Source organism: Dermacentor variabilis, chromosome 10, assembly GCF_050947875.1.
Source record: "Dermacentor variabilis isolate Ectoservices chromosome 10, ASM5094787v1, whole genome shotgun sequence".
Lineage (NCBI taxonomy): Eukaryota > Metazoa > Arthropoda > Arachnida > Ixodida > Ixodidae > Dermacentor > Dermacentor variabilis.
This window is the reverse complement of record NC_134577.1, coordinates 62243495-62255533: the sequence shown is the minus strand read 5'-3', so window position 1 is coordinate 62255533 and position 12039 is coordinate 62243495.

Genomic DNA, 12039 nt, shown 5'->3' with positions numbered 1-12039 from the left:
CGCCTATGGGCGGCGTCGGATATGCGGCCTTCCTTGCTGAATGCTTGGATAATCCTATTAACTATATTTAGCGGCCTTTGCACCAGGGCGCAGATAGAGCGCTGAGAATATCTTCCTGAGCGAAAGTTTGACTATGTTCTAGCTATCCTTTGGAAAACGCGCTGAGGTGCAATAGTTGATCTGATCAATGAACAAATGCACATACGTTCCTCGAAGACAGGAGGTTACTGTTACAATACGCCCAAGAATATAGGCATGCGCGGCAACAACCTAGCTGAAGAACAACGAATAATCTTGGGAACGTCGGCAAAAGATAGTTGGTATGCATTCATACAGTGTGTGGAATGCAATTGCAAGTGTTCAATATCGTTACCACTCTTTAAGCGTACGCCTCCCTTATTGCGCTACGCGTGCAGCAGACGACATGCACATGCTTGCATGACGCACGGCGCATGCGCACTGCTTCTCGGTACTAAACCAGGCTGGCAGTACGGAAAGCCACGCGCTCCCATGTTCACGCTCAAAAAGATCGCGACTGCACATTGTCGCGGTGACCCTCCACGCGGAACTGCTGGACCGCACTTTCTTTCAAGATTATTACTTCCTCGAATGTGTTCCGAATACGTGCGATTACAAATGTCTCCTACTTCTCAACACACACACACACCAGTGATCAGCACTCTTTCCTCAACAAGCATCACAGATCACCTTCGCAATCGTGACATCGCTTACACTCTAAAAACAGTTGCGCCCTTTGGGGTGTATATTTGTCCCACAACAATAATCGTCATCTGTCTTGCCCGCGTTTCCTTTCTTTAGCGCTGCGAGCCCGGTACTTCCCGGTCACGAACGGCATGCGCGTTATCAGTGTGACCCAGCATTCTCGACAGGAAAGTAGCGAGCGCTGAGTTTTCAGGAAAGGAAACGCAAGCAAGGCAGATGACGATTATCGTTGTGGGACAAATATACACCCCAAAGGGTGCAAACTGTTTTTAGAGTGTAGCAGATGGGCCACACTGTGCATCCGCCTGATATTGTGTCTGCATTTCTGAATAGCTTCGGAATGGTGTAAAGCACGAGTGTGTAATTTGCACGAAATGACGGTTGTGCATAAACATTGAAGTTGCTCATTGTATAGGATGTCATTAAACAACTACAGGCGTCGCCGTTGCTTGTGTAGGATTGTAACATAAAGCTTCGCGTCAAATAGATTCCAACATGTGCCTTGAAGCAGCATAAAATTTATCTTTCTGCACAATTTTTTGTTCGCGGCGTATCCCTGATTCGGCGAGTTCTCCACCGACGGTACCGCAATATAAACCAGGAAAAGCACGGTAAAACGTAAAGATTCTGGCAATAGTCTTTAAATGCACTTTCAGCAAGTTTTGAATTGCGTTTCGGAATATGTAACGAAGAGGTTATGTTTTCATCGAGCCAACATCAAATTCGGCGCCATTCTGCACTTAACTGGCAGCTGTAGGGCACTTTTCTAACGGTTGATACGCGTACATTTCGAGAGCAGGAAAAGAACGCTTTTGACAGCGAAGCGGTACATATCGCATAGCTTCTACATAATAAGTCCATTCAGCGTAATTACGTGCCTCATAATCAGAAAGTGGTTTTGGCACGTAAAACCCCAAATATTATTCAGCGTAATTACTTCGCTTCTAATCAATAAAAAAGAATTGCGCTCACCGTGTCTCTTGAGAAGCGGAACTTGGCCCGGCTGTTCGTTCCCCCATTGTTCGAACCATGAGCCACGGGGAAACCCTGTATGCACGAGTAGCCAGCATACTATCAGTCAAATTGTGGCGCCTTCGAAAATGTTGTGGCCTGATGGCACAAGCTAAAGTTATTCACGAAAGCAGGTGAATGCTTTTGCGCTCAATGACAAGTACGAACAAATGGCAAAATGGCAGCCAACGTTCAAACAAGCCGCGTTTTCATTGCCGACTACCTCTCCTGCTACTGCAGCAAAAGCAACGTTTAAGTTCGAGGATACGGCCGAAGTTATACAGTATGATAGGAACCAACTAATTTTTTTTTCAGCGCATTGACGTCAAATTCCGTAGCGTCCTGCACTGGAATGGCAACTGTATTGCTTTTCTCTAACGGCTGATACGCCTACTTCGCGTGCAGGCAGAAGAAAGCGTTTTACTACAAAAAAAAATAATGAGTGCAAGGCACTTAGCATAGCAGCCACGCGAAATATTGCTGGTGCGGAGTAATTTCAACACTGTTGCTAGAATCGGCCTCACCTCTCGATGCTGAGAAACGTAGCTTGACCCGGCTGTCCGTCCCCGCGATGTTCGAATCCACGATAAACGAGAATATCCTACAAAAATGAGCCTCCAGCAATCTTTCGGTCGCGCCGTGGTCCTTCGAAAAATAGCGGCGTTAATTGCAGCTTGACGCCACATGCTAAAGGTATTCACGAAATCATGTGCGGACTCTTACACGCAACCAAACCTACCTACGTGTACGGCAAAATGGCAGCACAGGTCAAAGCAAGCCGCGATATTATTGCAGGCTACATCGCTTGCTATCGCGACGACGCCAACGTTCAAACGCTAAGAATGGGTCGAAATCGAATGGCGCGAAATAAACGGTAACAAAGACGCCGATTCGGACGACGTTAGCCGACCAACTCGGCCAACTTGCCGTTCTGGTGCACAAATTCCGACAGACAGAAAGAGACAGAGGGAAACAAACGTTTCCCAGCTGCAATTCTTTAGCTTCCGCATGACCTCGGGAGCACCAGTAGAACGGGAAACCTAGGCCTTATCTGGCCTTTTGCAGTACGTACAATCGTCATCTTTGGGAAAGGGAACACGCGAGTGCGTTGGGGATCACGTGCCGCGCGGAGCCACGGCGAGGCGCGAAGTTCAAAACGCGAGGAAGACGCCATTCCGTATTTAGGTTGCACCCCCGTACGTTGGTTATAATTGATGGATCATTGAGCTTTTATTTCGGCAGTTCCTCTGTAATTCTTTACGACCATGCTTATACTAATATGGTACGTTTTGCAATGTTATATTTATCAGTTCAACCTCACCCGAACATGCCTATGCATCTCTTTTTTTTTTCTTTGCTGTTGATACTGGGAGACATTAAGGTGACTGTTTGGGCATGGTGGTAGGACATGAATGCAACTTTTTGCGCACATGACTATTGCGAAGAAGAGGCTGAGACACAGGGGCGCAGACTTGCAACAGCGTTTATCTTGAACCAAGTGACCACATATATAGCAGAATGTGTGACACATCATGTGTCCGCCGCCCGCAGAAAATACCTATCTCTACGCAAGAAGAATAGCTCCCTGCTGGAAAGGGCGATGGACGGTTTTGACAGACAGTGTAACCACACTTGTCAATCAATTCCGCTTCGATGATTTCTCGGGCTAATTGATTATGATTTTTGCTGACAATTGAGCATACGCTCTATTCCGGTTCACAGGTGACCGTATTTGTGGCGTCTGCCTGATTACGCGTACGATTTCTACAGTGGGAATTCTATCATTCATTTCTATTACAGTGTAGTGATGCTCCCGTGTCCTGTCATTAAGGCATCGTCCGCTCTGACCAAAATAGTTACACTCACAGTTCAAAGGCAGATTATAAACTATTCCTTCTTCACAGTCAACGAACATTGACTAACGTCTCTTCTTGCAAGCATGCTTTTTAGGGGCACAAGCACTGGTCAATCTGCACAAAGGTTGCAGTTTATCGGGAGCGGGAAAAACCACTTTTACATTGGCCCGCTGGCCAGAACTTTTCAGTCGATGTGATATGCCGTGGGTATACGGAATAACCGCGACTTTTTTGTAAAGCGTGGAAGACTGAGAGCATGTTATCTATGGTGACATGCGCTTCAACAGGGCTTCAGTAACGCTAATGAGGGCAAGTTTGGGGTACCCTGTGCTCGCGAGGCGAAGTGCCTGATCAGAGAAGGTGTCGGCCATGAGCTCAGGGCAAGACTTGCTTAAAAAACTGGACAGGCAAGCCTTGCCAAGAGTTCACGGTCCCGCTAATCCACCTCAAAGGAGGAGAAAGACTGCATATCGGAGCTGATCTAACCTTTCATCAAAACCTGGAAGGGGGTATACACACCGTTTAGTTACCCTGTTCAGTTTATGGTAGTCGACACAGAATCGAAGTGTGTTATATTTTTCTTACCGAGCACTACGGGAGATGCCCACGGACTGTTGGAAGGCTGAATATCGTCACCTGAAAGCATCTCCTCTACTTGCTTCTTGATGATCTGCCTTTCTTTTGGGGAAACTCGATACGGGCGCTTACATACCGGTCTCGTGGCGGCCTCTGCTATAATTTTGTGCTTTCCTACAGACGCCCGCCTTCCCTTTGAGGAAGTGGAAGAGCAGTCAGAAAAATCCTTTACCAGGGAATATATCTGTTTGTTTTGGGCTTCCGGGAGTCTCTGGTTGACGGTAACTGATCTGTCGACGCTGCTGGTTCCTGACAGAGCAGTTGACGTCGCCGTTAGGTTACCAAATATTTTTGTTCAAAACGAGCCCTATGTTTCCGTCCGCTATACCTTCGTGGTCGTAGAATGTTTTTCTCCACAAGAACCATTAGACTGCAGCGTGGAAGCACAGTTAGATCATCATCAACGACGCGCAGTGCAGCAAGACGTCGCTCCTACGATTCCTCCACACGTACAGTTTGTTCTGTAGACAATGACTCACTGGACCTAAGTAGGTTAATTATGGCGCGATTAACGTTTCAGAAAATCCATCCCTAGTATGAGTTCCGACATTCTGGTTGTACAACAGTCTTAAACGCAAGTGAAGCCTCTTATATTAATTCTTCCGGTGCATCTGCAAAGGGGCGTGATAAGATGACCGCCCACCATGCCGTTTCTGCGGTCCGATCCACTGCATCATAACCTTTTTCAGTTTCTTGGCTATTTAGTAGCCTATTGCCGAATAATCAATGCCTGTGTCGACTAAGGCATTCCGATCGCATCCGTCTACTATCAACCCCAAATCTGACGTAATCTTTTTGTCACTGCACATGTTTACTGGAATTATCTCGTCATCGAATTGGAACCGTGCTGGAGGATCTTCATAACTGTGGTTATTCGCCGCCTCACCTCCACAGGCCACTTGCTTCAGTTTTCCTGGCGTGGGCTTAGTGAAGGACGCCTAAGCAATTTTGGAGACGCGCGTGGGCTGGGCGATCGGTAGGGCATGGGCGACGGGGACCATGGCTGATGTTGGCGAGGACTAATGCAGCTTTGGCGCGTGGACAAGTATTCTTCAATCACGGTTGGTCACTCACCGTTTCGGGAGCATAGTGCAATTAAGGTAAAACCCCTTAATCCAGCTTGACGGCACGGGCAGAACCTATACAGGTTACCCGCATCTCCGCAATGAAAAAACAGAGGCCTGCGCTCGTGGTCACGCAAGACGTCACTTTTCTGGGGCATTTACTCCACAAAACGAGGTGCACTGCATGCTGTAAGCGGGTAGGCAGCCACTGGTTGAACCAGTGGCTGCCTACCAGTGGCTGCCTACCAGTAGAAACTGTGGCTGCCTACCCGCGTACTGTAGGCGGGTAGGCCGCCACTGGTTCCAGCAGACGAGGTGCGCTGCGTGCATTCGGCGGGTAGGGAATGGTAGTCTCAACTGCTGCACTACTGCGTACCGCGGGTTGCCTCAGCACGTCGGCGTACGTTGGTATGCACCACATCGGCTGTGGCTCATGCTCTGGATCCCGTATGTCCTGCCTCAGTTCGTCCCGGACAACGTCCATTATAGATAGTGCAGTTGGAGGCTGAGGTGTTCGACGAAAGGTCGTTCGACACGCCTCTAGAGAAGACATGGGCAGGTGCACAGCTTTTCTGACGGTTGTGTTGCCGAGCCCGCTGTTCCAGATTCTTTTCTGTAGTCGTTGCTTGTGATCTGAACTCCACGACAGTGCGCGGTGGGTTGCGGACGAGAACTGCGAAGAGCTCTTCCTTTACTCCGCGCATGGGATGGCGCAGCTTCTTATCTTCACTTATGTTGGGATCAGCACGCTTGAATGGGCTGGACATGCCTTCGATGTACATCGCCACGTTCTCGTTTGTGAGTTCGTTCCTTGCTTGAAGTGCAACTTCCGCGTTTTCCTTAAGATCCGTGCTGGCGTATGTAGCTACCGGTTGTCGTCTAAATTCCTCCCAAGAAGACAAAGAGGTTTTGTGCTTTTGATATCACATTTTTGCGAAGACCTCTAAAGCTTCTGTCCCTCATCCCGTTTATTAAATTTCGCCACGCTCTCGAACAGTTCCAACCAATCTTCTACGTCTTCGAACAAGTCCCCATGGAATGTTCGTGGCTTACGAGGTTGGCTTACGACCAGTTGTGCCAGTGTTACCTGGCTAGTCATAGCGGCGGCGCCCTTTGTCCGAGTTTCCCTAGGCGTGAAGAGAAAAGGGCCGAATTTACTCGAGTCACCTGGGAGACGGCGGCTGGCCCGCTGGTGCACAGGTGTCCGTAACACGGGATCGCATCACTGGTGGTCGGGGCAACGCTTCCATGCGTTCGTGGGGCATTGGCTAATACCCCGCACCTCGGATCCACCAGAAACGTAGCGATGTTGAGGAACACAGGTTAATAAGAACGATACTTATTAAGGGCAAACCCGTGCCCACAACTGAAAGTCATTACAGTCGGGAAAACGCCCCTCACTCGCTTTCCAAACTGGCATCGAACTGACTTCTAGTCTCCCCTACAGCGTGATCTCTCGTCGGCGTGGGGCAAGCGAACCGGCATCGGTGCCCAATACGAAGGGCGATGGGTGCGCTACTTGAATGTGGCGAAGTTACCGCGGTAATGAGATGTCGGGGAAAAAAGGGTGGAAGCCTCATGATAATGAACAGTTCACAAACGAGCAAACTGCATGTTTAAAATGTAAAAGAGGTCTTACTTTATGTCCGCGATGTGGGACTGCTGCACCTGCAAGTTCGCGTGTACGAGCACCAAACGAGCTGCGAGAGTAAGAGCAGCGCATCTCCAGTGAAAGGATTGCTCGCGCGAGCGATGACATCGGCAAGTCCAGAGCAAACACTGATGCTGAAGAGTTTGTGAACAAGAGGGGCTGACAAGCGAGTTGCTATCTCCTGAATCAGAACGTGCACTGTTTTCACGTGCAATCCCTGGCTTCGGCTGCCAAATAATATCTCAAAAGTCTCGCGCAAAAACGGACAGCTTGGTTTTTTTTTACTTTTCGAGAGGGGATTAAGCGATAGTGGCCGGAGCGTGGAAACTGCGCTGAAAGGGACTGTCGTTTCGATGGCGTAAACTTCAACTAATAAGTATATCAGCTCATCGAAAAAGCGTCTACTGCTTCAATTGTATCATGCAAGGGAATAGCAAGACAGACGAAAGAGAACCGCGGTGAGGGCGACCAGAACAAGAGATCTGGTTTGCCACCCTACGCTGGACGAAGGGGGAGGGGGAAAATATGAAGTAGAGAGAGGCGGAGAAAGACACAGGGAGAAAACTATCACAGCCTGTCACAATCACCGCGCACTATCAAAGCACGGGATCATGTGGAGAACATTGAACACCAAATCAGGCTGAATCCGTTCGGGCAAGTCTGTTGACCTTAAGAACTGTGTAAGGAATTCTCAGGGTAGTTATGGGAACTAAATTTTCGTCCTTTGCGTTGGAGGGCGAATGACGTCATTTTCTGTTGCTCTCTATTATGAGAGAGCAGCCCGCCCGCGCGCGCACACACACACACACACACACACACACACACACACACACACACACACACACACACACACACACACACACACACACACACACGCACACGCACACGCACACGCACGCACGCACGCGCACGCACGCACACGCACGGGCACGCACGTGCACGCACACACACACACACACGCGCGCGCGCACACACACACACACACACGCGCGCGCGCGCACACACAAAGGCACACGCACACACACGCACACACGCACGCACACTCACGCACACGCATGCACACGCATGCACACGCACGCACGCGCAAACGCACGCACGCACACGCACGCGCACACACGCACACACACGCACGCACGCACGCAAACGCACACGCACGCACGACTAAACATAACAATTGTGAAGAGAGCAAAGCGTCGACGCTAGCTGTCATTTTCTGCTAGCTAACAAAGAAGATGAGGAAACGATATGTGGTGAAAAAGATTAAAAAATGATCAAGAACTTCATTTTTGGCTCCCACATAGAAACTCTTGATCCAGCACTGGCTATGAAATAGACCAGCATTAGACCAGGCTGCACTTTCATCTTATGCCACTATTTCCAAATTATATATGTGATTAGCGTTGCCATCATACTTCATGCACTTCCCGGTATCTTGCTCTTGTTCCTTAGTGAAATGACGCAATCCGCCTGGGAGATTCCATGAATCGGGAGGTGAAAAAGCTTATCAATTTCTTTTTGAGGAAAAAATATCAAATAAATATTTACCTCGTAAATCTGGAATAAAATGTCTACTCTTACAGATATGAATGATCAAACATATAAGTATTACTGTAAACATTATGTTAGCGCATGAAGTAAAAAGAACAATTTTAGTCTGGAATTCCTTTTGCCTCGCGCAGAAAGGCGCAGAGGGCTTCACAAACGTTCCTGTGGCTGTAATCCAGTGCGGTAGCCCCAAACGAAAGAATTACCGCCAGTCAAATTCAAGCCAAGGTTGTGGAAGGGTTATTCTAAAAATATTTTCCTTTGAATAATGAACCGGCGACGTGTCAAATAGAAATGTTACAGTAGTTAACTGTCATTGCGCAAAGTACAGAAAGGTGATATAGCTTGAACAGACGTGTGGTGGTAAAAGTTCAGTGGGGGGATCCGGCACCGTAGTCTCGTAATCGTAAATTTTTTTCTATTTCAGCACCATTTGTTGTTCCAAGAAAAATTGAGATGCGAGAAATAAGACGTTGACAACGATGGTTTGGCGAAGTTATTTGTCATAGAATATTTTCTGAATTTCGCTGGTATCTATGTCTGTCTGTCCCAAATTTCTTTCACATCTACTTGGGTTGCTGGATATGTCCCACTGGGTATTTTCCGTACTTCAACAAAAAAAGAAGCGAGCGCGACAGAGTAGTCCGTCCGTTTTAGGTGCTTCATCAAGCTCTTTGATAAACACCCTGCACTTGTCCATATCACAACTCAGTATCGTCACTTCCATCATTATAGTCATCGCAATGATGATAAAAATCATAACGTATAAAAATATGTCACATATTACAACCAACATGACAAATATTAATAATCGCACTCATGGTATAGTTCCCTCCAAATTCGGCACACCTTACAGGTGGTGGGGACGTCAACTCTTCAGAAGCGCTCGGATTTAAAGGGTGTAAAAGCTTTAACTAGTTACGCGACCGTGATAAGGGGGAGACGTTTAGAGTATTACCGGAAAGACTGATTGGAAGGCGATTCGACCTCTAGTTGAAGTCGATCAAATATGTAATGCCTTCCTGAGTGAGTTCGCGGGGTGAACATGATAGAATTACTGGTCCCGGTACTCCAGCACCTCACTTTTGGCGCAAAGGGAGTAGGAGGAGCGCACGACTCATAATTTTTTTTTTCCTAGCCTTCAGGATCGGTCCACGAAGGAAGCCGGAAACACCTGATAAGGAAAAGCAGGGGGTAACTCGATTAGAAAGGCATTGTCTTTAAAAACAGGGAAGCGACCGATAAAGCCTACGGGTCGTTACAGGCATACGTAACTGTACAATACAGATACATCGGTTTTTAACGAAGAAAAAAAGATCTAGGAGCGATAGCCAAATGCTAGACTGCAATAGATGTAGTAGAACCTGATCAGCTCCAGCACGGCTAGGTGTTTATTTGTTGCCGGCCCATTACGATGGAGATGCCAATAGAAATCTTCGTCGCAATTGGCATCATCGTCAAGGCTATTCCTTGTACACGTACTCAAATCCGAAAGAAAGCGCACGGCAGGATGGTCGATGCAGTGTCACAGTCGGCAAAAGCGACGCACGAGCAATTCGCGGGATGTGGATTCGAATCTCTCCCGCAGTGTGTTATTTTTTCGTTCATTTGCGTTTCCCTTTACCCAATTACTTCCACAAATGAACGCAAGTAGTTTCTCCTATGCTTCCTCGTGCTTCATTGTTTGTTCTCATGGTTGTGACTAACAAATCACCGAGCTCTTCGAATCGACCCATTCTGCTCGCTCTGAGACCGGTCAGGTGTTGCTTACGTGCTTGCTTAACATGTTTATCTCTACGAATAGCGACCGTCCCTCGCACTCGGACGCAAGGGCAATGGAGGTGGGTTGTAAGGGTTGCAGTTTCTTTTTCTTTTTTTTAGAGACCGCAAGCTGAGCCGCTCGTGCTTACATACAGAACATACACGCTCCCGAAGAATCTTTCTTGGATGGACGGGTTCAAGTGAATGGTGCTGCCTACGATGACCTAAGTCAGCTATATTCTGGACCTGCCGGCTCGCACTACAACATAGCCGACGCAAAGCCTTCAGTATGGCGCCAGCTAAACTCAAACGCATGGAGCTGCGGGTAAGCTATAGGTGCTGTGAAGCGATGACATTGTAAGTTGTCCATTCAGAATCTGACAAGGACAACCGAGGGAGAACACAGAATTAACGGCGTTCGTCCTGTGTTATATTATCTTCCTTTGCTTCACCTAAGTCGTTCTCGTCCTTTTACCCGTTGCTTGTAGAATGCAACGTATTCTTTCAAGCTTGATTATTATTTGTCAGCATCTGTTATCATTCATTTACTTGAAAGTGGTGAATTTCTACGGGAGGAAAACGAAGGTTGAGCTTGCCGTTCTCATTTCACTTTAGCGCGGAAGACCTCAGCACCTGTAACGTCATTGTGACGCCATGGATTTCAATTGTTATGTCGACACCTTGGCCGTTTTTCGCCCAAGAAAAGCTTTCGAAACCTGTGCTGCGGAGGAGTGTTTGCTTCATTTAGAACTCAATACGATGATAAAGCAGCTAGGCACGAGAAAACGCTGCCAAAAATGATGATGTGGCGACGAGCTCACACGGGAACTTCAAAGCAGGCGTCATCGGAACGTCTTTCGCTTTACTTTTTGTTTGGCTTACGTGAGGATCCTAGAGAATGAAAATGGGCGTTTTGTTGTTACAGGAGCATAACTTAGTTACACAGCTTAGCTTAACACTTCTCCTTGCTGCCCCATTAGGGGCTGCCGAAAATCGGCTGTAGCTGGCCCGACGACAACGACGACATAACGGCACACCCATCGCAGAAACGAGACGGAATCGTAAGTGAAAACATAGATTCCTATTTCTTTTTTTTCTGTTCTGCTTATTTCTCCTGGTAATAAAACGTGATGATGAAACCTGCGACAGATACAACAATACCAAGACGTCCCACCCCTTAAGAGCTATCATTGCAGAAAATAAAAAGAAAGCTTTTAGAAACAGGAGAGGGGGAGTGGCTGATAGGTTTGTTTTTTATAGTTTCTTTTCGAAAGCATTCTAAATGAGTTGCGTTATATTTGTATCTTTTTTGCAGAGCATTTCATTATATATTTGTGTTAACTTATGAAAGGGTAGTTCACCGTCTTTTTCCCGTTCATTTCAACCATCATACTTAAGGTTACCTCCCCATTGTGGCTTTGCGCCAAAGACAAGGCTTAGCAAGTCTCCGGGCAGAGTAAAGAGTGAACTTTCCGGTGTCTCTGATGTGTGAGTCATCAGAAAAGAAACTTATCTTGTCAGTATCTATTAAGCAAGAACAATTTAGTTACTTGTTTTACACGCTACGAATGACAAAGTAAAAGACGTCTAACAAGGCCACTTATCCCATGACTCTGGAAATGCCCATGCCTAATTATCGTAGGTGCTACAATGATGTTGAGTGATCGGTTTAACAGTGACTGACCAGGTTAAATAAAAGTGAAAAAAAAAACCTGCCAGGACGAAATCTTAACGCCTGTTTCACAAAGATAGAGCTCTGTCAACGAGAGCACCTGGCGCTTGCGTCACGAAC